Source organism: Tachypleus tridentatus, chromosome 2 (assembly GCF_004210375.1).
Source record: "Tachypleus tridentatus isolate NWPU-2018 chromosome 2, ASM421037v1, whole genome shotgun sequence".
Classification (NCBI taxonomy): Eukaryota; Metazoa; Arthropoda; class Merostomata; order Xiphosura; family Limulidae; genus Tachypleus; species Tachypleus tridentatus.
In genome coordinates this window covers 81,709,390-81,733,411 of record NC_134826.1, presented here as the reverse complement: position 1 = coordinate 81,733,411, position 24,022 = coordinate 81,709,390, and the positions used below count along the sequence as shown (strand labels likewise).

Genomic DNA, 24,022 nt, shown 5'->3' with positions numbered 1-24,022 from the left:
CTTTCAACCGTGGGGGCGTTATAAAGTAACGACCAGTTTCCACTATTCGTTGGTAAAAGAGTAGCCCATAAGTTGGCGGCAGATAGTGATGAGTAGCTGCCTTCCCTCTAGTCTTACAATGCTAAATTAGGGACGGCTAGCGCAAATAGCTTCTCGTGTAGCTTTGCGCGAAATTCAAAAATCAAACCGAACCGTCCCACCAAGCATGCTTTCCCAATTCAGTCGTGAGAGCGTTATAATGTTTTGATCAATCTTACTATTCGTTAGTAAAAGAGTAGCCCAAGAGTTGGCTGTGGGTGGTGATGACTAGCTGCCTTCCCTCTAGTCTTGCATTGCTAACTTAGGGACGACTAGCGCAGGTAGCTCTCGTATAGCTTTGCGCGAAATTCAAAAACAAACTCTTTGGATAATTAAAATAATAATAAACTAAAACGTCTCGTCAGATCGGATGATAAATTAGGGAGACGAGAAGAAAGCAGTTCCAAGGTTTCTATTTAGAAAACACCCTCAGTAATTTAACCTTGTTATTTAGCGTTATCAACCTCTGTATTAAACGTTGTTGTTTCGCGTTATCGGCCACAATAATTGAAGCTATAACAATATTTATCTATTGAGAATGTGCTAAACAACATACAAGGTTTTACGAATATAGTGTAATAATTTTTCCCAAGTTTCTGAGAGGAACTTGTTATCATTCAAAACAAAAATTCCAACAGCTTGCATGTTTGTTTTATTTCAATTACTAGCAGAAGCTCTCATACCGTTTGCCATAAAATTACTGTATGTATTGTAACAGTACTTTAAATACAGGATTTCTAGAATAATACTAAAGAACTCTAATCGCCGATATAAAAATATCGATCAAGTCCACTTGTCTTAGGCCTAACATTAGTTAAGCCTTTATTAAGTACAGCCTATAAGAATATAAATTAACAATGAAACTTGTGTATGTTGTTTTGGAGTACGTTAGGATTACACTTTACCTCACGTAATGTACTGTCAGCAAATAAACTTAGTGTTGTTCTACGACCTAATATTTTAAAACCTTTGATAAACTTTTAAATGTTTTTGTGCAAAATTTCTAATATAATGTACCTACATTCGCATTTTGTTTCCATCCTTTGAAAGGAAATGCGCACACAGTTGCCTTTTCACGACGCACAAAGCTGAGTATTATAATAGATTGACACGCCACATTGTGCGCTGTTTGTAGGCAATTATTTTGGGCAGAAATATTTCTAATTACCTAGTTCTTGCTTTTCACATGAGATATTTTATTTGTGCTTTGCTTATATCAGTTAAATCATATTATCCTAACCATGTGATTGAAGTTTATTTGTCCAACGTTCTATGAAATGACTAAAATTTAATAGAATATTGTTGTTGTATTTAACCCATAATTACCATATTTTTTACATTTCATATTTTATTAAAAAATAGTGTGTGTCTGTATTAATACTTTGGTAATTTAACATATATGAAATAATGTTGTTTTTGGTTGTTGTTGTTTCTTTTCCAGTTTATGTATTAATTTGCTCCAGGTCTTGCGCTGTTATGCGACCTAGCGTACTTCAGCTGTACTAACATTTCGTTTACCGTATCACTCACTGTAGGTCATCGATTACCAGGCATATCTTTGCAAGATCATACGTACAGTCATCGGCCATAGAGCTTGTTCAGTGACAGTAACCAGACAGATACTGGTAATAAAATCGTCTTAGAATTTAGCAATCCACATCAGATATTTTCCACACAACACAACATTCATTATTTATCCACAATTACAAAAGAGTGAAGTAATAACTGAAATTTATTGTATTTTAGCGTTGATAAATTAAAATCACTGTTACAAAATAAATAAATTTACCCCCTAACAGTCGGTGAATTCCATTTCTATATGGAGCATATTCACCACAAGGAGTCTGACACTGGTGTTGCATTTTAAAGCCAGATTGCTGATGAGGTCTTAAAATATCCTTGAACATTCCTCTGAAGAAGTTGTTTCTTGGGTGTATCATACATCTGGATATGTTTCGTCTCTCAAGAGTATTTTGTTTATGCTAACTTGGGATTAAATACAACAGGCCATTCGATTCTAGGCTCCCTTGCGTCAGGAAATTTGTTTAGCACAATGGGAACTGATGTTATTACTCATCGACCAGTGTTAACGTATGGTAATACGAGAGGTTCTTGGATTTGGACCTTATAATGAGTGGTATTAAAACGACCATTGTGAAAAGTCATAAAGACCTGTACGTCCCTCAGTGCTTACCTCCTACACTGTACTTTTACGCCCCCTCTTGATATTTGGTTTCTGGCATAAATATGTTCCTTATGGATTCAACCTGTACAACTGTATATAAGTTGTTTTATTACTGTGTTATTAATTATTTTCCCAGAATATGTTGTGAAATGATATGTATCTTATAGCTAATTTTTATTATATGCTAAAACCTTGGCTTCTGGTAAATAAAAGGCCACTTTAGATCACTGTATAATGTTTAGGTTAGCTTGGCATCATACCTTCTTGTTTCCTTTCTCAAATTGGCTCCTAATCTTTATCGGCCCGGTACGGCCAGGTGGGTTAAGGCGGGCGACTCGTAATCTGAGGGTCGTGGGTTCGCCTCCTTATCGCACCAAACATGCTCGCCTTTTCAGCCGTGGAGGCGTTATAATGTGACGGTCAATCCCACTATTCGTTGGTAAAAGAGTAGCCCAAGAGTTGGCGGTGGGTGGTGATGACTAGCTGCCTTCCCTCTAGTTTTACACTGCTAAATTAGGGACGGCCAGCGCAGACAGCCTTCGAGTAGCTTTGCGCGAAATTCAAACCCGACACAAACCTAACCTTTATCATTTATGTGAAGGCAACACGAGACTAAAATGTGGGCATACCTTTGGTATAACCGAAAACGAAAGGCAACGAAACAGAAGTTCCTAGAAATAAGCAGTGTGGGTATAACACGAAGCTCATTCTTCCATCTTTCGTACTCTTTCTGTTGCCTTTGCTTTACCTTCTTTTGACCTATATTCATTTAAAGTTTGTGTTTTAATTTTGTAGTTGAATTATTTTATTATTCTGATTTTAGTTTGAATATTGTTTGTAAGTATTCCAATTTATTGAACATTGATTTTAAAGTTTATCCAGTAAATCCTGCATCTGTAAGTTTTCAGTTTTAACCTTTTTTTCTGGTGCTGTTTGATTGTGTTCCCTCCAAGTTTGCTTACAGTTTTATAAAGTTCAACATGTCAGGATTTTCTAATTTTTGCTTTTATTAAAAGAGTTGTTTTCACTGAAGTTTGCTCTGCTATTATTGTATTTTATGTTTTAACATTTAATTACGTTTTTACTTCAGGTTTAGAGTTCGCATTTCATTTTACCCATAAATTATGTAGTTTGCAAATTTTGTTGTTTTTTTGTGACTCGTAAATATGGAACCTTGATTTGTTGGTATTACTGTGAACTACATCAGAATAAATTTGGGTAGGAAGTAACAGTTGATATTAATTTAGCTCCAGAATGACATAATTCAGACGACCGTGATGCCGTGTAATACCAGGAGAAAACATTTTCATATTTTATATTGGTTGATCCTAGAACTAGCTGAGAGAAAGGACTAAGGTTTTTGTAACATGACAGTATCATTCAGCTTAGATTATTTTTGTTTCTTTCAAAATTAAGTGCTCTTTCTATTTGTCTAGTCGAAACTTGGCATGTTATTGATATTCTACAAACATAGCTGTTGCTAGCTAGAGTACATTATTTCTGTCTTCTCATTGTTGTCGGTCTCTGAGTGTTATCAACCACTAATTAGTCCTTACTGGATGGGCCCGGCATGGCCAAGCGTGTTAAGGCGTTCGACTCGTAATCTGAGGGTCGTGGGTTCGAATCCAGGTCTCCCCAAACATGCTTTTTAGCCGTGGGGGCGTTATAATGTTACGGTCAATCCCACTATTTGTTGGTAAAAGAGTAGCCCAAGAGTTGGCGGTGGGTGGTGATGACTAGCTGCCTTCCCTATAGTCTTACACTGCTAAATTAGGGACGGCTAGCGCAGATAGCCCTCGAGTAGCTTTGCGCGAAAATCAAAAAACAAACAACTTTATGGGATTGCCGACCCGACAAAGTATGTGAGAAAAATAGTTGATACAAACTGTATTTGCAATCGTTGTCTAGTAAGGGAATTGATACACTACTTCAGTTACTCATTGCTTTATGTTATTAGCTTTGTGTGATCTTCTTCATAGAAGATGATGCAGAAATGGAACAATATCCTATCGCTTCTAAAGTAATGTTTGTTCTTCACAAACTTTTTTCATTTTGTTAAGGTGTTGATTGTGAAAACGCGTGGAAATAATCTTATTATAACACTGTCATGATATCAATATTTCACACATGAGAGGACTTAAGGGTGGGATTTGCAAAATTCACTCTATTCATTGTTTTAACCTTGACCATGTTCAACTCAGTAGTACATTTAGTTTCTCTGTTATTTAATTACATTTCAAGTACATTTTACTGTTGTAATTTGTATTATTACATACAGTCTTTCTTTTAAGATGCAAAGGATTATATACGAAATTCTGGTCTTATTTTTATACATTATGTGAGTTAAAGCAAATTTGCCACTGTTGAGGTAAAAACACCAAATCCTGCAAATATCCTGTTTTGCGGATAAGAACGTTCGAGAAAATAATCCATGAACTGAAAGTACCGAAACGCTATCGACAGTTTCGGAAGTATTCAAATAGCATCTCGTTTTAGTAAGAAGTATTTGTAGAATATTTTTTTTTTTACATAAATACCGACTGGAGACTTGGGTCAGTTATTAATAAAGGGATTTGACAACATTAAAAAAGAAAGAAAAAATCGTTGCGTAATGACGAGAAACCCACTTGAGGTAAGAATGTATCTCGGGAAGGCTGAGATGGTAAAAGTGTTAATAATACCCATAACCAGCCGTCCTAAGATATAACAAATCATTGCATTTGAAAGTTTTCATTTGTTACGTACTCGCCGTCAGCCGAACTATTGTGATTGTTATGTTTAGTTGAGTAAAAGAACTTGTTTTATTTTGAGGTACTAGCGAATCCATGTGCATATTTAAAGTGCTGCTATGAACACATTTAGTGCTTGAACTCCCAGTTTGCACTTTTTAAGTCTAATTATCATTGCCATTATAATGCAAATTTAATTTGTTTTAACCAACTTACAAAATATAATTAATTAGTAGGCCTACTCATTTACGTGGCCTAAAAGTAAATCGATGTCAGATTTGGGGTTTGCTTTTTGGAAATACCCATAAAAGTCTTTTTGCGAAATACCCAGGTTCTGTAAATGGGTTGGGTAAAAAGTTTGAATTTTGGGCAAACCTCCAGACCTATACGATTCGTTTGGCACTATTAAGAAGTTGGTGGGTCCAGTAGTTTAGGAGAAGTTGTTTTCGGGAAAACCCCGGGTTCCCCAAGGGGTGGTGTGAAAAAGTTTACCTTTTGTTTAAACGTTGGGACCGAAGCGATTCGTTTGGTATCGCAATAAGTCTGCGCGACCAGCGTTTTAGGAGTTATAGTTGAGTGATACAGTGCATGTTATTATATAGATGTAGACTCATTCAGTTTGTCTAGTCCTTTACGTGACTTATTATTTATAAGAGACCATGCAGAGCCCCATAGTTAATGTGCCTCACTATGAATCTGGGGATTCATGGTTTGCGTCCCGTTACCGCTAAAAAGCGGTGTATTGTGCTTCGTGCTGTGGAGTCGGGAATGCGTTAGAATGTTGGAATTTCAAATAGCACTATTCAGTTAGACAATAGTAGTCCTAGAGTTGACGATAGGTGTCGTAGACTAGCTGTTTTCCCTCTAATGTATCTCTTTAAAATTAAGAACGGCTAGCTCAGATAACTGTTGTGTAGCTTTGTGCGAATATCCGAAACAAACACTTGCCCTATATTTTCGAACTCCTCTGCAACGTTATTTGCTGTTTACGCGCCGTGTATACTTTCCTAATCGTAACATAGCCCAGACTATCGATTGCATGTGCTTGGTTGGTGCGTGCAAATGTAGGCTCCTGATGTATATAGTACGCGCGCGACCACGTTTTCGTTTCAACATTAAACTTTTTAGAATACGTGGCTTGCTGTAACTAAAAATACCTGTACCTTTTGACAATCAGCTGGATATCTCGTGTACTAGAACCTAAGCCTACATCAAGTGAAAACTTACTCCGTTATCGCTAATGGTCGTCGTGGCAGTATTTGGATAAAGTAGAAGGTACGTGACTCTTTTGACACACATAAAATTGTCTTTATATTAGAGTGAAAATGCTATATACGTAATCACTTCACAACTGGGAAAGAATGTTTTTGTACAGGAGATGAAATAGTTGAAATAAAAACTAAAACAATGACTAATGTTTAAAAAAAACGTAAATTTGTTTTTACAAATAAAATGTTAAGTATTAAGGGTATCTGATATTTTTGGCAGAAAGAAAGAATAAATATTGCTACTCTTATAAAAGATACTTCTTTCGTCAACTTTTAATTGAAATTTGTATATAATTATCCATAAAAAGTAATTTATGAAACGATAAAAATAGTCATACAAGTTGGATATAATACTAATTTTAAAATATTCCTCCAGATGAATACAGATGTTTTTGTGAATTAAGTCTGTTTTGTTATAAGTTAATTTGTTATTAATTTCAATCACTCTGTGTAATATCAAGTGTTTTTTTTTTTTTTTGTATTTAAGCGGGTTTGATGAATAATGTAGGTGGATTTGTAATTAGGCCTAAGTTGACCAACATGAATATTTAGTTTCTTCAGTTGAATAATTTTATATTACACTGGTGACAGTTATTAATGTCAGAGTTGTAAGATTTTTTTTTTAATGCTATTGCCATTAAGAATGGAAACACGTTTGACAGCATTTGTGTAATCCTGAAGGAATGTGGAAACCAATATTCCATTTATAAAGGCTACCTGAACGCATTATATTTTGTTCTAAGCTGAGTGTGATTGTAAGTATGCATTAAGAAAGTTAAGAAACGTCTTGTATTTGTATTATGCAATAATTAGTCGCTTGTGTTGTTTTTTTTTTAATTACATTTTTTTGGCAGTGTAATATAATTGGTTGTCCTTCTGGTATTTCTATTTTTTCAAGGTACTGACTTTCATTATTTCATGAAAAAAGGTTTAAGATTAGTATAGAAGTTGCAAGCTATTTTTTCTTTAAATAGCAATTATGAAAGGCATAATTTCTCAAAATATTCACAGCTTAAGAGTTTTTTTGTTTTGTTGCTAAAGTCTTGTATCTTGTTATGCATAAATCAAAATAAAGTACTTGAAGTTTTTTAAATCATTAAGATTTCTTAACATAGGTAAATTAGTTTTTATAAAGTTACGTATACTTAATTTAACTTGGTTATGACACTTGTCTAAATTTAACCTCTTGGTTTAAATCTTATGCTATAAGTGCAAAACAAAAGTGTCTTCAATGGAAGTAACAGTTTTAACTTATTTTATGGAAGTTTAAATTTTAAAAAAAGCAACCTGATATATTTTTTCCACTAAATTATTGTCTAAACTTGTAATACTGTAAAATATTCAGATTGTTCTTACAGTATAGAAAAAAATCAGACTGTACAAACATAAACAATTTGGTCCAAAGTTGGTACTTGTGCAATGATTTAGTTTTTTAGTGACCCACAAGAATTTAAGTTGTATTTTTTTTTGTTTACTTTCTAACTATATATAAGTAGAGTAAGTACAGTCAGTTAATGTAGATTAAAAAATTTACTTAACAGTGAATTTTATTCTAGACTTATAAAAGGGAAAATGTAAAAAAAATTGAGCAACAGTATAAAGTATGCCTGTTCTTAACTATTTTCTTTGTAATTTTTCTATGCAAATTTTGACAGATTTAAGATTATAGTTGAAGCTTGGTGTGTTTTGAAAGTCTGTGGAACTTTCAGCTACTTTTCTATGTGAATATATTTATTTGATATACAATCAACTTAAAACATTGACATGTAGTGAATACGTGTGAAGTCTTTCTGAGTTGTTTGCCATTTGCTGGCATAAGTGTTGCATGATAAAACCCTTGCTATAAATGCAATTCATACTATTCAGACCTATATTCTGAATTAACTATTTTTTTTTGTAATATCTTACTAGAAACAGTGTATATAAAAAAAAAAAATTTACATGATTGAAGACTAAAAGTTTCAATTTTTTTGTAGCTGTTGAAAAGTTCAAGTGGTGGTGGTGGTGGTTTATGGGCTTAACACAAGTGTTTTTCTTAATATTTTTCTATGTTACTGTAGACTTGCTTCTTAAGAGTTAACTCTTTCTATTGAGTAGCTGCCAGGTTTAACTAACATTTGTTTCTCTTAGGGGAAACCTCAAATAGAACATAATAAGCAAATTACTTGATTATTGGCTAAATCTAAAAAAATACAAAATTAGAGAGAGAGAGCTGAATTTTCCCCATTTAAACGACGCAATAGTTATTGTATTTTTATTTTCATAAGAATACTTTGTTGGTGTTGAATCTTTTGTGTATCATTTCTGTTTTCATACAACAGTATTATATTATTGTTGAACCTAATTTCTTACAAAATACATGAACAGAAAGACTTAGCACATTTTGAAGTTCATGCAACAACTGTAATAACTAAGAGATCAAGCATTATGAGAAACAAAAAAACATGGAAGGTTCAACTATGTATATATTAGTATTAGTAATTTCCTATAAACACAGCCCATTACTTAGACAGTTTATATACACACACACACACACACACACACACACACAACATTGGTACCACTGCAGTGGATTTTACTAAATTACAAAACTAATGAAGATGGTTGAACTTTCAAATACTGTAATTTTTCTTGACAAATGTGTAGTCTGAGTTACTTGTGTTGATTTTCATGAAGGAATTGTTGTATTGCATGGTTACACTTGCTAATCCATATATATCTGTGAACTGGATGTGGTTGTTGATGGTTGTTGTTCTGGTAATTGACACTGGGATCTCTATGCAGTAAATTTAACCCTTTTGTTTCAGTTCATCCATGAAAATTAATAAGTTTTATAATGTCTAGCATTGTTAGTGTTATCATGTGTCTGGTTCACAAGTGCATGTTAAATTACATACAATGCATAGATTGTACTTGGCTGAGAAAAGTGGTTGGATTCCATTATGGAAGATTGGCAAGATTATCAACCACCAAAGAAAAAACAGAAAGACCGTCGTGATGGTTTTCAAGTAAGAGGTGATGTGATGTAAATGTTACTAACCAGAGCTACTGGATCCATTTTGTCCAGTTGTCATTAACCAAAAAAATCCCTGAAAATGTTCTATTGAATTTTTAAAATTTGCATGAAAGTACATCACTAAAACTGGTGTAGGGTTAATGTTTTTATACTGTATCTAATGCTTTAACCAACCAATAAATTTCTATTGTTCTGTATGATTGTCATACAAACATTAATTATTCCTGATAAAGACTGGTAATGATTACTTGAGTCCACTAAAACTTGTTAAGTTGCTAATCCATGTGTTGATGTAATATAATTAGGCTTTTTAAAGTCTCAATTTGTAATTTATGGTTGGTGGTAAATAATATTAATATACTCCATTGTGATTTTAGCATTTCTGTTTACATTTTTACTTTGTTTTTATTTTCTTTAAAGACCTAATATATTTTAAATAGAAATTGTTAGATTATATTTATGAGCTTTGAAAACCCCAGCAGATTATTACTAAATGTTTCAACCTTCCTTATGACCACATTTTATTGTTTGAGACATCAAGTGTGGTTCCCATTTTTTGCCCAACAGAATGTATTCATCTTATTATAATTTCAGCTTAAAGTATAACATTATATCAGTTTACTATGTTTTGTGAAGTGTGTCGGTAGACCTTTAACAGAGTGTATTTGTCTTAGTATAACCTCAGTTTAAAGTATAACATTATATCAGTTTACTTGTTTCTGTGAAGTATGTCAGTAGACCTCTAATAGATTGTACTCATCTTAATATGACTTCAATTTATAGTGGTATAACATTATATCAGTTTATTTGTTTCTGTAAATGTTGTCAGTAAACCTCTAACAGATTGTACTCATCTTAGTATGACTTCAATTTATAGTAGTATAACATTATATCAGTTTACTTGTTTCTGTGAATGTTGTCAGTAGACTGCTAACAGATTGTACTCATCTTAGTATGACTTCAATTTATAGTAGTATAACATTATATCAGTTTACTTGTTTCTGTGAATGTTGTCAGTTGACCGCTAACAGATTGTACTCATCTTAGTATGACTTCAATTTATAGTAGTATAACATTATATCAGTTTACTTGTTTCTGTGAATGTTGTCAGTAGACCGCTAACAGATTGTACTCATCTTAGTATGATTTCAATTTATAGTAGTATAACATTATATCAGTTTACTTGTTTCTGTGAAGTGTGTCAGTATTACTCTTAACAATTGTACTCGTCTTAGTATAACTTCGATTTATAGTAGTATAACATTATATCAGTTTACTTGTTTCTGTAAATCATGTCGGTAGACCTCTAACAGACTGTATTCATCTCAGTATAACCACAGTTTAAGATACAATACTTGGAAGCATACAAAATGCATATACAGCAGGTTATGAACAGTAAAGTTAATTGGTTCTCAGATTGATGTATATAAACATTATTTCATAATGTTAGTTCAGTAGTTTTCTAGGTCTGTAAATTTTTAGTGGTCAGTTTATTTTGTCTATATACATAATTAACGTAATTAGGTTGTGAAAGTTTAAGACTGAACTAATTGAAACCAGTTGTAAAGTTGCACATTTATAACTGTTTGTGTATCTTGTGTGTTAATAGAGATCGGAGACTCATTTATATTATTTTAACAAGTTACTTGTATTATGTAGTGGCCATCAAGTTACATGAGTTGCAGTCATTTTTTTTTCTTGTGCCTGTAGTAGTTCGCAGGTCACGCACATTTATTAGTTTGTATTTCATACATTTCTTTAGTAAACAGCAGATTACATTTTTTTGTTGTGTTATTTTTTGGTACTTGGTTATTTTGTATCATTACTATATTTTGTTGTAAAATTAAGGTATCTTAGTTGATGGGGTAATGTTATAGCAGTAAAGCATTACAAGCACTATTTTGTACTCAGGCATATGGAATTCTGAGGTGAACAGCTTATGTTGTATTAATCTTCCTTTATTTATGATGAATAGAAAACTATTCTGTTACAGACTGCTTTAGTTAGGATTTTAAGTTTTAGAGATGTCTACATCATCATTATAAGGGATTGTGGTTTGAAGACTATATTATAGGGAGTTTTCTTTCTTTACCTTTAGTGCACAAAGAATAGGGACTGGTGGATGTTGCACATTTCTTCAAGACGTCTAGCTGAAGAAAGGTAAGTAGAAAGCTTTAAGTAGGTATTTATAATTGCATTTTGATTTATTTTATAAGCTTTGTGATGTGAGTAGACACAAGAACATACGTGTGTTTTGACTCTACAGTTGAACACTGAATTTTGCAGCCAGCCTTGAATTCATGCAATACTACAAAATAAGAGTGATAGTCATTTCTTTACCAAAAATATTTGTGTGCTGCTGACTGGTTGTCTTTACCCTTCTCAGTAGTTGAATATTAGAGACAGTGGCAAAAAAGCTTTACGTTTTTACCTTAAACACAAATACAATATAACTTTTGTCTGAAAGTTAGGATGATGTATGTTTAACAAAGCATCAAGCAGAGAAAATGCTGAATGCATAAATGTTTATGATTTCATTAAGTTTGGTGATAGATGAAGAATATTGTAACAAACCATACCTCACCATTCACATACAATGTCAGAAAATATTCTATGTCACAAAAGGTTTGCATATACAGGAATTGAGAAAAGTGACCAGGCTACTATTCATAAATTAGTTCCACCTGGTGGCTAGTGTTTAGTTGATAAGTAGACTTTTTGTTTTTACACTTAGCAGATAAAGTCTAGTAGAGTATTTGATGTGATCTTGGAAAGATACTGTGTAGAAACTGTCATAATGCACTTACAAGTTGATGCCATTTTCCAAAACTATAGTTTAAAATGTATTCAGGAATTTTTTCCTGTGCATTATCAGAAACTATTTGTTTTTCCTGTTTGAATTAAAGTTGTAATATGTGGATTTGTTTTAACTAGTTAAGCATGTAAAAATGTTTCTGTTGAGTTGATAAATTTGAAGTTGTTTTTTGATATTAATATGCATATCAGATGCTTAAAGAATCTGTAATTTGATGTTCCAGTGTTTTTCAAGTACAATAGGAATTTATTTTCAACAATAACATGGTGGGATAGTATAAAAAAGGGTTACTGATAAATGAAGGAACATTATTGACAACATAGATGCATTGGACTCTGGGTATTTGTCAATTATTTGTTAAACAGTGCAATAAACATCCCAGCGTCCTAGAATCTCAATTTTGTGAATGGTTAGCTTGCTTACTGACCAGACAAAATAGTTGTACTAATGTTTGGTAAATAATACATCTGTAAGTGAATACACAGAAAGAGGGGATACAGGGAGTTAGAACCACCACATCTCTCCCTTTACAGAGCAAAAAAAAAAGACAAATATAGAAACCTCATTACTGAATTTGGGAAACTAAAACATATATTACTATGTCAATATTGAAACATTGTGTCCTTTATTATTTGTTTTAGACAATAGGTTATTCTTTTTAATTACCATGTCAAGGAATTAAATACAATATTATCAGTAAGCCTATATATTGTTCAGTTTATATTCTGGTGGAAAAATTGTATCCCAGTTAGACTTATTATATAAGTTTGTATTCTGTTGTAACAGTTGCATCCTCCTGGTTAGTCCTTTTTATATTATCAAGTTTGTGTTTTATTAGAACAGTTGTATCCTCCTGGTTAGTCCTATTATATTATCAAGTTTGTGTTCTGTCAGAACAGTTGCATCCTCCTGGTTAGTCCTATTATATTATCAAGTTTGTGTTCTGTTGAAACATTGTACTCCTCCTCCCTTAATATTCTGTACAATGTTAGCATTGCTGAGAAGTGATGCAATTAATCTGGATGAGATTTTGACAGAAACAACAAGAAAAGAACAAACAAAAAATGATATAGGTTGGATGGTTGCTTAGATCTTAGCATTCCACAGATTAATGGAACTGTGCACTCAGACAAGTATTTGTACTGGATGGAACTTGTCAAGTTTATAGTTTCATTTCTCCTTTTATTATTGTGCAATACATTATACCCAAGAGACTTGAGGTATAGCATTTGAGATATAACATTGTGTGTAATGTATGTCAATTAGTTTTCTGTAGCATTTTGCATTAAATATGAAGACAGATGTTTGGTGGACTCAGTACTGAGTTGAAGTTTGTGTTACTGTACAAATTCCAAATAAATAAACAAAATAGAAAAATATTCATATAAAACAAGGAAAGAAGGTGAATTATCATTGAGGAAGGAGCCCACTTATTAACCGTGAATCTATAGCAGATTACGTTGTCGTTTCTATATAGAAGTTCCTGTAAGAATGTTAATCTAAAATAATTATACTGTCGTTTCTATATAGTATTTCCTATGAATGTTTTCATGTTCAAGAAAAATACGAATATTTGGAACAAATCAATGAAGTATTGATGTGAATATTTTTAAAGATGTCAGATAGCTTTCTACATATTTAATAATATGGGTCGCTAAGAGTGGACCTTCTACATGAAACTAACATTTTACCATTTATATTTTACAGCCGACGAAGGAACATGTGTGGGTGTGTATTGTTCGGTTAGATACTTCATTTAAATTGTTAAAACACTAAAATTACGGGACTTTACATATAATTCAATGGTTACGTCATTAAACTATATGATCAAATTATTGCCTACAGTCTGGTCACAAAATATGTCTGGTCAGTATTAAACATATACAATATTAAACATATTTGTCTGGTCAGTAAGCATCGAGACATTATCGATGCATTATGCCTGTTACTTATTTTCTTATTTACTGAAAAATAGGTAAAGATGGAGGTCCCCTTACCCCATTCCAGTACTGCCATGAAAATACGCCCTGTATCTTTATGTATGTTTGTAATCCGAAAAACGGCAGGTAGTTTTTCATAGTTAAGTTTTGTTTAAATTTCCACTGAACCGTGTGTTAATTGTTGTTTACACAGAGTGGATACGTGGCCGGGAATACATTGAGAGCCAATGTGAGCAAAGTGTTGCATCACCTACCTGTGTTCTAGCTTTTTGTCTGAACCAAGTCCATTTATTTTGTATAAATTACTCATCGTTCGTGTTTTGTTAATATTTAAAAAAGAAAAATCCACCAAAAACACCATAAGCTTTGTAAATGGTAATCTTCTAATTCATTTGTAATACTTGAAGTTAGGCTTTTCCGCATAATTCTATTTGACTTTGCTCTAAAAAAAGTTTAGCAAAAATATACAGTTCTATCTTTTCTATCGTGATCATAAATTTCATATTTAATAAAACGGTGATAATAAAAGGTATTTACATTTTGAAAATATAATTTATTGATTTTATTTTGTGAACTTTAACGCTACTGTGACGAATTCTCAAATCAAGTTGAAATTTGTGTTAACGGCATTGGAGACAAAAAGAAAACATTACGAAACTACCCAGACTTAGTCCTGTCCTAATACCCCCAACATGAAAGGGCATGGGCTTCTTTAAGTCGTTATCGGCAGAATTCACAGTTTAATAAAGGCGTTATTAAACCCCAAGACAAAATGTCATAATGGCGCAATTAAAAATGAAGTTTATCATCACCCAAGTAGAGGCGGGTACTCTCATGAAACGTTGTGAACATCTGTTTACCCTGTTTAATATTGTATTAGTTTGTTTTTGTTTGCTGTCTGTGTGTAACTTTTCAGCCCTGTAGTTAAGTTGATATATATTTGCATTTGTTAATATTGTTAGACCGATTACTGTTGTGTTATAACGTCATTGTATGACTGTGTGTTTCTTTGCATAAAAATATTTCTTAAAAAAGCTGAGGAAGAACTAGGCTCAGTCTATAAACAACAAAAAATGTAATTTCTTAAAAATTCGTTAACTTGGAATTCAAATGAATATTTTTTTAAGAATTCAAAATAAAATGGATTTTTTAAAAAATCAACCTTTCTTGACTTTTTTTGTACACTTGTGTAGCCGAACGTGGCGTTATGGTTATTGTACCGGGTTAAGAATCAGCAGGTTTTTCATCTGCGGTACGAAAAAAAAAAAAAAAATGTCATGATGTGAACTTTGTGGTTGTGGTTAAAAATTACCAACGTTGAATTGAGGACATATGTGGAAATATCCAAAAATAAACAAAGAAATCCACATGTACCAAATTATTTGCAGATAAATTAAGCCTATGTTCAGTATGCAAGGTAATTAATTGTATGAACGGTACCTAACGAACGCACTTCGATAGCTATCGGCATTCTGTTGGGGCTGAATGAAACCAATGAAATCATGTTTTAATTGGAATAGTTGCGCATGACCCTGGCCGAGGCACGTAATACATGTCTGAGTATATTTGAATGTGAAATACAGGTAAAGTACCAACTTGTTTTCTTGCTATCTTACGCAACTTTAAGACAAGTTACAGTTAAAGAAAACTTGTTTTAAGTTTTTCAGATACCATAAAACTGTCAACTTTCTCCAGTATCTCGTAAATGTCCACTCGACTAGGATACATTCAAACTGTCGTTTCCGAAATTATGGATGCTAGTTGACAAAATCACACATTTTGATTAAATGGTTAGCAGAAACGACCTTTACATTCCAGATATTTATTTAGTGTTTATAATCGATTTTCTTAAGGTTAAGACACCCAATTGTTTGACATTAGGAAATGTTGCTTATAATAATAACACTAATATGTATATGTAACGTAAAGTTCGTTTTCTTTCAAATCTTTCTTATCAAAATGTGTAAATACCATTCACTAGTCTGCACCACAAATATTGAAAGAAAACGAGAAATTACGGATTAGTTTGGACGTCCTTTCGTTAAAACTTCCGGAAGGCGTATACTCAGAGCAAAATGACACGTTACTTTGTTGTTGTATTTAGCTCTCATTATTTCCTTTGAAAACGTTTATATTGCGACATAATGGAAGAGAAGTATATGAAAACATGTGTATCATTTTTACTAATTAAGGCATAATTTTTATACTACCCCTTGAACGAAAAATGGCCGTGGATTTGCAAAAAAAAGTAGTTCATGTATTTTTGGGGATGGATAAAAGTTTGGTTGAAAACACAGCGTGTTTTCAAATAAAAACAAAATATATATACATCAAGGGAGTTTCTTGAATCCCATGTGTATTTATTTATACATGGTTCTTTCTTCGATTTAGCTTAAAGCTTGCTATTGATTTCTGCGTTCCTACAAGTCAGTGCTATGATGACGTATTTCGTAATCTCAAACGCATGCGTGTTCGGGTACTGTTAAGATAATCAGAAAGCGTTGTGTTTCCTGTTGATAATGATAACGCTACGTCCTGTCTGTGCTCGTACCTTATTCTCTGTTGAAATGGATAGCGAACAAGTTATTCAGAAATAGACCATTTGGGATTTCTCGTTTAGCACCAAGTTGTGAAATATACTATACATATTTTTTTCGAAAATGCATTTTTTTAAAACCTTGATCGCGCCAACTCTTGGGCTACTCTTTTACCAACGAATAGTGGGATTAACCGTTAAATTATAATGCTCCCACAGCTGAAAGGGCGAGTATATTTGGTGTGACGGGGATTCGAGTGTGTATTTCTGATTGCGAGTCGAGTGACCTGACCCACCTGGCCATGCCGGGTCCCGCACGGAATGAATGGAATTAAATAAATTATAACTGTATGTTGATACCGGCTTTAAAGTTGTTAGCAAACATCACACTGCATGTAAAACTAAGTATGTTACTATATTATGTATTAGCGTTATGGTGACCCGATACTTCTTTTCTACCCAAATCTGATGTGTGTGATTTAATTATGATTTACAGCGCTAGAACTCGTTGGATCTTTTTGTTGTTCAGAAGACTTTATTAGTGAGAAAAAAACCAAAAAAAAAAAAAAACGTCGACCACACTATTTGTCTTATCCATACTTGACTAGGCCTTTCCTTCAATGCTATTTATATCATTGGTTGGACGAAGAACTTTTATGGTGTAAACTAGATTAATGTTTAATGCACTTTTAAGTATATTCATCTTAATATTAAACAAGTTAAAATTGAAAAAAACTGTTGTGCGGTAACTGATTTATTATAGTTTTGATTGTATATATTTGTATAGCTAGTACTTTTCCTGACATGTTTTACACCATTCAGTGGAGTTTTGTAGTTGTGGCAATGGTTCAAATAGTGTTAAGTTGTCGTGTATGAAATCATAATATGAGACATGTTGCCGTTTTATTTTAGTTTCTGAAGAATTACCCGCAGTAACTAGTTTTTTAGTTTTCCAAGGTCATTACAGACCATTAAAATAAGAAAAAAATTTAAAGAAACAAAGGGTAATGCTGTGAAATGGAGACTTGTCAAGTCACGTGACTGTGGTGGCACCACTCTCCGGTTGGTTTGTTGACAACGTCGCCTGACGTAGTCTATGTATGATGTGCCTCATTGAGCCCGGTTGCTGGATGTTTCAGTTTGTCTTTTGGTCGCAGGAGGAAGTTACGACAGTGTTAGCGATGTTTCAATAGTTTTTTTTCGTGTTTTTTTAATCTTCTAATGCCCTCAAGTAAAGCAATTGTTATGTAGTTTCAAGTTATTTCCTTCACGATGAGCGGTTTGGAGTTTTTTTTCAAACGTTTTCTCCAAAGTCTTGTCGAGCGACAGCTGCTTTCGCGTTTTGTCGAGTTGTAAAGGTACGTAGCTCTTAACAGTAACTAGCTCCCATCTTGGTCGGCTGTTTTGGTTGCAGCCCAGTCCATGGTGCGCGTAGACAGGGGTGAACGCTGTTATGGTTTGTCTCGAAGGTACGACGAGTTGGGTTATATCTGCGTAGCTGTTGTACGTGTAAGCCTCCATGTTTGTTATTTTAAAGATAGTTGTATTCATGTCAGAGGTAGAAGTACTAAGAAGGCTTAAAGTATAAAATTTATCAGAAAATGTTAAAAATCAACACTAACTTTTTTCTTCGCAAATATACTTTAAGAAAATTAAATCGTGTTTAGCAAAATCAATAATTTGTATGTTGATGTTTCAACCACTAGTTATTAAAGTCCTGAATAGTTAATGGAATTATTAACAATAAGTAACTAAAAAAATACCAACCTTTAGCTGTATTAAATTTTTTTTATAATAAATGTATTTTACTGAATGCTTTATAGATTAATATTTTAGGTTTAACTTGTTTAGTATAACTTGGTCAATTGTGTTTTCTCGTTGTTTTGAATATTGTATTCCTTAAACCTTGCATACCTTTTGTATGGATTTAACTGCTAAGATTCCTCCATGTTTGGCAGCGTAAGCCATAACCTGTTTTGTGCAACTTATAATAGAAGTTCTACATTTTGTTTGTATAACAGTACATTGTGTGTAGTTCATAGTGGAAAGAAAATTTTCTCCAAAACGTTGATACAGTAACTTGTTTTGCGTCAGCACTTGGATTGTTCTATACACAGGAGAATTAGAATGCAGTCAATTTAATAGTCAATTAGTTTTATTCAAGTTTAACCTGAAATATAAAGTCATTTAGTAATTTAATTATACAAAGAAAACGACAAAACATTATACTTCATAATTGATAAAAATTGTTAATAAATAATGAATATTCATGTATACATTACTATGTGAAACAAGGTACAAAGAGAATATTGATTTTACTCGTATATTACCCATAAGATATCTGCTCAACTGATCTTTTCAGTAGTTGTTTTTTATGTGGCTTATGGTACAAAGATGAGGGTTGGATTATTTGTACTTCTAAATTCTGCTCTAGGTTTATTGTCTTCATAGTATTGTGTTTCTTGCTTCATTTTCAATGTGAGCTTGGTGTCTGATGGTGAAAATTTCCTGCTGTTGATTTCCTGGTCAAAATTGTGAAAATATTTGAAGCAATTACAAAATGTCTGTTTCTACATGAAATCTGTTCCCAAGGGATGTTATTGCTTATTTTTCAGTTATTCACATGTTGAAAAGAGAAACTTTGTAGTAATTGAGTTTCAGTTTCCTCTTGATTTTTATGACTACTTGCTCTGTGCATCAACCCATCTTTTTTTTTGCTTTCATCTTTGAGAGCAAATTTCTTACTTTTCTTACTATTTAAAGCTAATACAGTTGCAGCTATAGAGCCATTGCTAATAAACATGTTGCAAAATTTCCCACAAGTGAATCCTTTGATTTATGGACTGGTATTTTTAAATAATGCACTCCTCGTCTTAGTTGAGATGTTTTACCTATTTTCATTCTCAGAATTTATTTTCCTCAGTTTATCATCAGTGGTTTATTCATCAGTCCCAAAGAGTCTATTCTTCAGGTTGTAGTTGCATCACATTCAACAACCTTGTAGTTTATTTCTTTCCTTCTAGACCTGCATGAGACAGACAGTCAATATTTTTACACCATTTTATCTGAAAATTGTATCTTTCTTGGATATTGTCTTTCCTTGATTGAAATCCCATCACCAACTAACCAGCTTTCAGAAAAGTTGTATGTACACTTAATTTGCTTTAATCTAGATAAGATAATCGGTCAAGCCTTTAAACTTTTCTGTAGAAATTTATATTTGGTATAACATTGATCCAGTGAATCATTGTCTGTTAGTCAGTATAACTCTTTTCGGAGGTTGCTTATTGTTGTTTAAACTGAACATTTAAATGACCATGAAGATGCTTATCTAGTTGAACACCGACTCTTCTATCCATGCACCTCAAGGTATTTCCAACACCACCTCAGTCACTTTCCATGGTTCCTTTCCATCACAATCTATGTTGGTTCTTGATTGAGTGATGGCCTCTGATCTGCCCAGTTCACATCTGTAAATTAAAAAAATAATGATTTATGTAGACCAAAATATTCTGCACTTGCATGTAATAAGTGTTGGCACATGGGTTTTCTTATTCTGCATTGGATTGTTAATGGTACTCTAGGTTCAAATTTGTGAGTAGATGTAAAGAGAGGTGTGTGTTTCCTGAGGCTTGTTCAGTGTTGTTTTTTGTCATTTGTGTTTCATAAATCTTGTTGCCATAGTCTTTCTACACACATGCTCTATCTCTGACAGCATTATAATATACATTTAATTCATTGTATTGTGTGAAGATGATTTAGTTGTAATTCTTTAGTTCTTGAAGTTTATTTCTTAACTTACTTTGTCATATTTGTTTCATTGGTATAACATCTATACTGTTTTGTTAATGCTGTTGGAGTGGAATGTTTTTTTCTCATTTTCTTTACTTGGTACTTTTAATGGTTTCAATATTTGAAATTTTGCTTTGAATCTGAGTCTGTTACAGTTTAGCATCACTGGAAGGCCTCATTCTTGGTAAATACAAATAAGAGTTTTACTTCTTAGTAATTCTATCTTCAGAATATACAGTGTATCTGTTATTACTTAATAACAAAAAAACTTTAAAACTGATATAACAGACAGTTTCAGTCAAATAACTCACTATTTCAGGCATTTTGTAACTTAGTGACAGACCAAAGATCATTCATCATACACTGTAGCCTAACTTGCATTATGTGCTGTTAAAACTGAAGAAAATTAGTTGTTAAGTTAGAGGCTAACACGTGTAATCAGATTTTTTGGATAAAGCTGGGCAGTTACCAGCATTTGCTGATTGATCAAATGAGAGCCCTATTTTTTTCATTTCTTCAAACTGTGGTACATATAAGCAGGGCTACTACTTAACAGCCTTAAAATAAGGGGTGGTGGTGAGTGTTGCCTTTCTGCTTGTTGGTAGTAAAAGACTAAAGGATGGTGATAGGTGTCACCATAGAGCTAATTGGTTTTTTTTTTTCAGCATTTCAAATTTAGCCTATCGCATAGCTTTGTGGTTAACATCAAACAAGTATGACAGCAGTATTTCAGTTACATGGATAATTGGAATAATCCAAGTTTGTGATAATTAGAAACCCTCAATTTGAATAGTTAGTTGTTTTCATGACAATAAATTTAATTGTAATTTTGATTAACAGGTTGTCAAAAGAATAAGATACTCTGATTTTTATCTGTTAATTTCTCTTCCATTTAATAACAGTTGGAAGAATTTATAATCGTGACATTAAGTTAAGTCGTAATTTTGATTAATTTATTAGTTTGACCTTATTTGATGCAGTCACTGCTCTCGGGTAATCTGTCATGTCAATTAAATCATCCATTTCTTTCTAGCCAAAGAATATGTACAAATTAAAATAGGAACCCATAACGGTTATGTTTCATAAGCTTGGGTACAAGTTCCCAGGAAGATAATTTTAAAATTGTTTATATTTCTGTTTATGTAACACCAAAGGGAACTGTGTAACAGCTTATTTAAAACCAGAATATTTCTTAGTGTAGGATTGTTAGTTTGCAGTAACTGTTTTTTAAATGCCCAAATTTTAAATATGGAGGAATGTGGAAGTTGCTAATTAAAATTATCTAAAAGTGTTTTTCTCATTATCATTTAATTTCAGTAAAGTTATAGTATGTTAACTGTATTTTTGTTTGTTTGATTAATTAGTGTGACATCTGTACTCTCTGGTGTATGATGCTGGAGTGGAAATTTTGTCTAATTTCTACTGAATTTATATATAGAAATCTGTCTTACATGTAGCGACATCTGTCTTCACAATCCTGTACTATTGATAAAATAACGTGAACCTTGTGAAGGAATGGGTAAAAAAAGGGGGGGGGGTAAATCATTCCAGTCAGGAAACATTGAAGTGTTATACTACAATTAGTATGTAATGAGAATAGATTTTATGTAAAAAGTGTTTGGGTCCCTGATACTTAAGTTCAAGGTCTATAATTACTGTACAGTTTCAAATGTTTTTATTTATGTAATGGTTTTTCAGGAAGAACATATATATATTAGGAAGGTAAAAGTGATTGTGGGCCTTGTTGCTAAGATATTTATTCTTTATTTTACAGTGTTACCAGTGAACCTCAGGAATGTGTAAAATATCTTTGTGATAAACTACAAGGACAAAAAAGTACCAAATGTAAGAGTAACCCATTAATAATTGTGTGAATATTTAGGGTTTTAGCTTCTGGTGCTAGTTTTGAGTTGAATGACAATCATTTTGCCATTATTATGTAATTTGGAGTCAACTTCTGTTTGGTGTTTCAAGTAATTTCACAATAGGCACAACTTTAATTTCGTGCTGAAAGTAGGTGATTCCAAACCGAGTTGTAAATTTAGCTTGACATGGAAACTACTGTAAACTTTTTAGCATCTGCTGTTATGTGATTTTGAAAACAAAATTAATAAGAAAATATATCTCATGTTTTGGAATCATTTACTTTCATGTTTCACAATGCAAATATGTTGAATGATTTTAAAGCTCAGAATTTAGTTTTTTTATTTGAATTATTTAAGTATATCTAACAAACATAATTATATTAGTTATAGCATGCAGAACTTCTCAGTTAAATTTTTATGATAAGTCAAATCATTGATGGGCAATTCTGGTACATTTGACTGTTTTTAGTTTGTCTCTTGATTTTTAAATATTACTTTGAATTTGTGGTGTGATGTTATATCATAAAGCTACAGAGTATGAAAGTATGACAGGTATTTATTCTGGTTGGTTTCAAAATTTCAAATGTACAATTTTGGCACCATAAAGGAGACAGATTGTTAGATTATAGCTAGAGAGAGGAAAGAAACCATTTTTCCAGAAAATTTAATGTCTTTAAAATATGCAGTGATAAATAAGGCAATAAATAATAGTTAATATTAATAACTGAAATCATGAATACTTTTTATGAAAATTCAGTACCTATAAATTCCAGTATTTTTAATTTTTTTGTATTCACAAAGAAATTGTATATTGGTTTCAAATACACACACACGCACACACTTTTCTGTTGAATATAAAATCAAGGAATATTGGAATTTACCAATATTGATTTCTCACAGAATGTTCCAGAAGTGTTAAGAGGACACAGATGATTCATTCATTATGCTAGAAGATATTTAAAGTGAATTGATAAACTTTTATTCATATGTCTACACTAAATAACAAACCACTAACCCCGAGGAATGTTATTTTATTTTACAAAACAGGTGGTTAACAAATTGTATCGGACTAAATTCCTCTTTCTACAATGTTAAGTGAATTTGAGGATGTAGTGTAATTAAATGTGCATATCTTGTGATTTTAGATGCTTTGAAATATATCAAACTGATCCTGTCCTCTTCAGTTTATTATTACTATCTTATAACACAAAAGGTTTGTTTTCTATATTTGTACATCGTAGTTGTAAAATTGTCAATACTGTATATCAGTCATGTTTTAATATATCTATAGGATTTTTCCAAATTAATAATGCAAAAAAAACAACCAGGACAGCGGGCCACTTCCAGTGATCAGCTATCAGAGTCTTCTCAATCAGTATTCTCAGTGATGAACCTACCACCACGATTTATTCAGCATTCTCTGAAAGCAAATACTCGGGATGGTAAGAAACAATTAGTTTAAATTTTATTGTAACCATATGGATATGACCCTATAGAATAAAAATTTTCAAAAAAGGATTGTTTGAAGAGTAGTTTAACCCTATTAGTACCCCTTTGTGATCTTTTATGTACACATCTGCACATCAAATTTTATAACAATATTAATTTAGAATCAATATTCAAGATTTTGTATGAATGAAAACTCTTAAGAAAATTTTTTAACTTTTTTTGCTTGGCTCTATGAAGTCAAGACAGTAGTTGAAGTACCCATAAAATTCTGTAAAAACATTTCCTCTCATCTCAGAACTTAGTTTTATATCTCGTGAGAGAAAAATAAGCCCTTGGGAATACCATGGTT

The 24,022-nt window shown here is 32.4% G+C and overlaps 1 long non-coding RNA gene across 1 annotated transcript; it reads left to right on the top strand.

Moving 5' to 3' along the window:
• The first annotated feature begins 6,286 nt into the window (after positions 1-6,286).
• Positions 6,287-22,233, top strand: LOC143245546 (uncharacterized). The gene is made up of 4 exons (XR_013025637.1): positions 6,287-7,015; positions 9,167-9,268; positions 11,375-11,436; positions 22,134-22,233. It is a non-coding gene; the product is annotated as an uncharacterized LOC143245546 (long non-coding RNA).
• Positions 22,234-24,022: the final 1,789 nt, after the last annotated feature.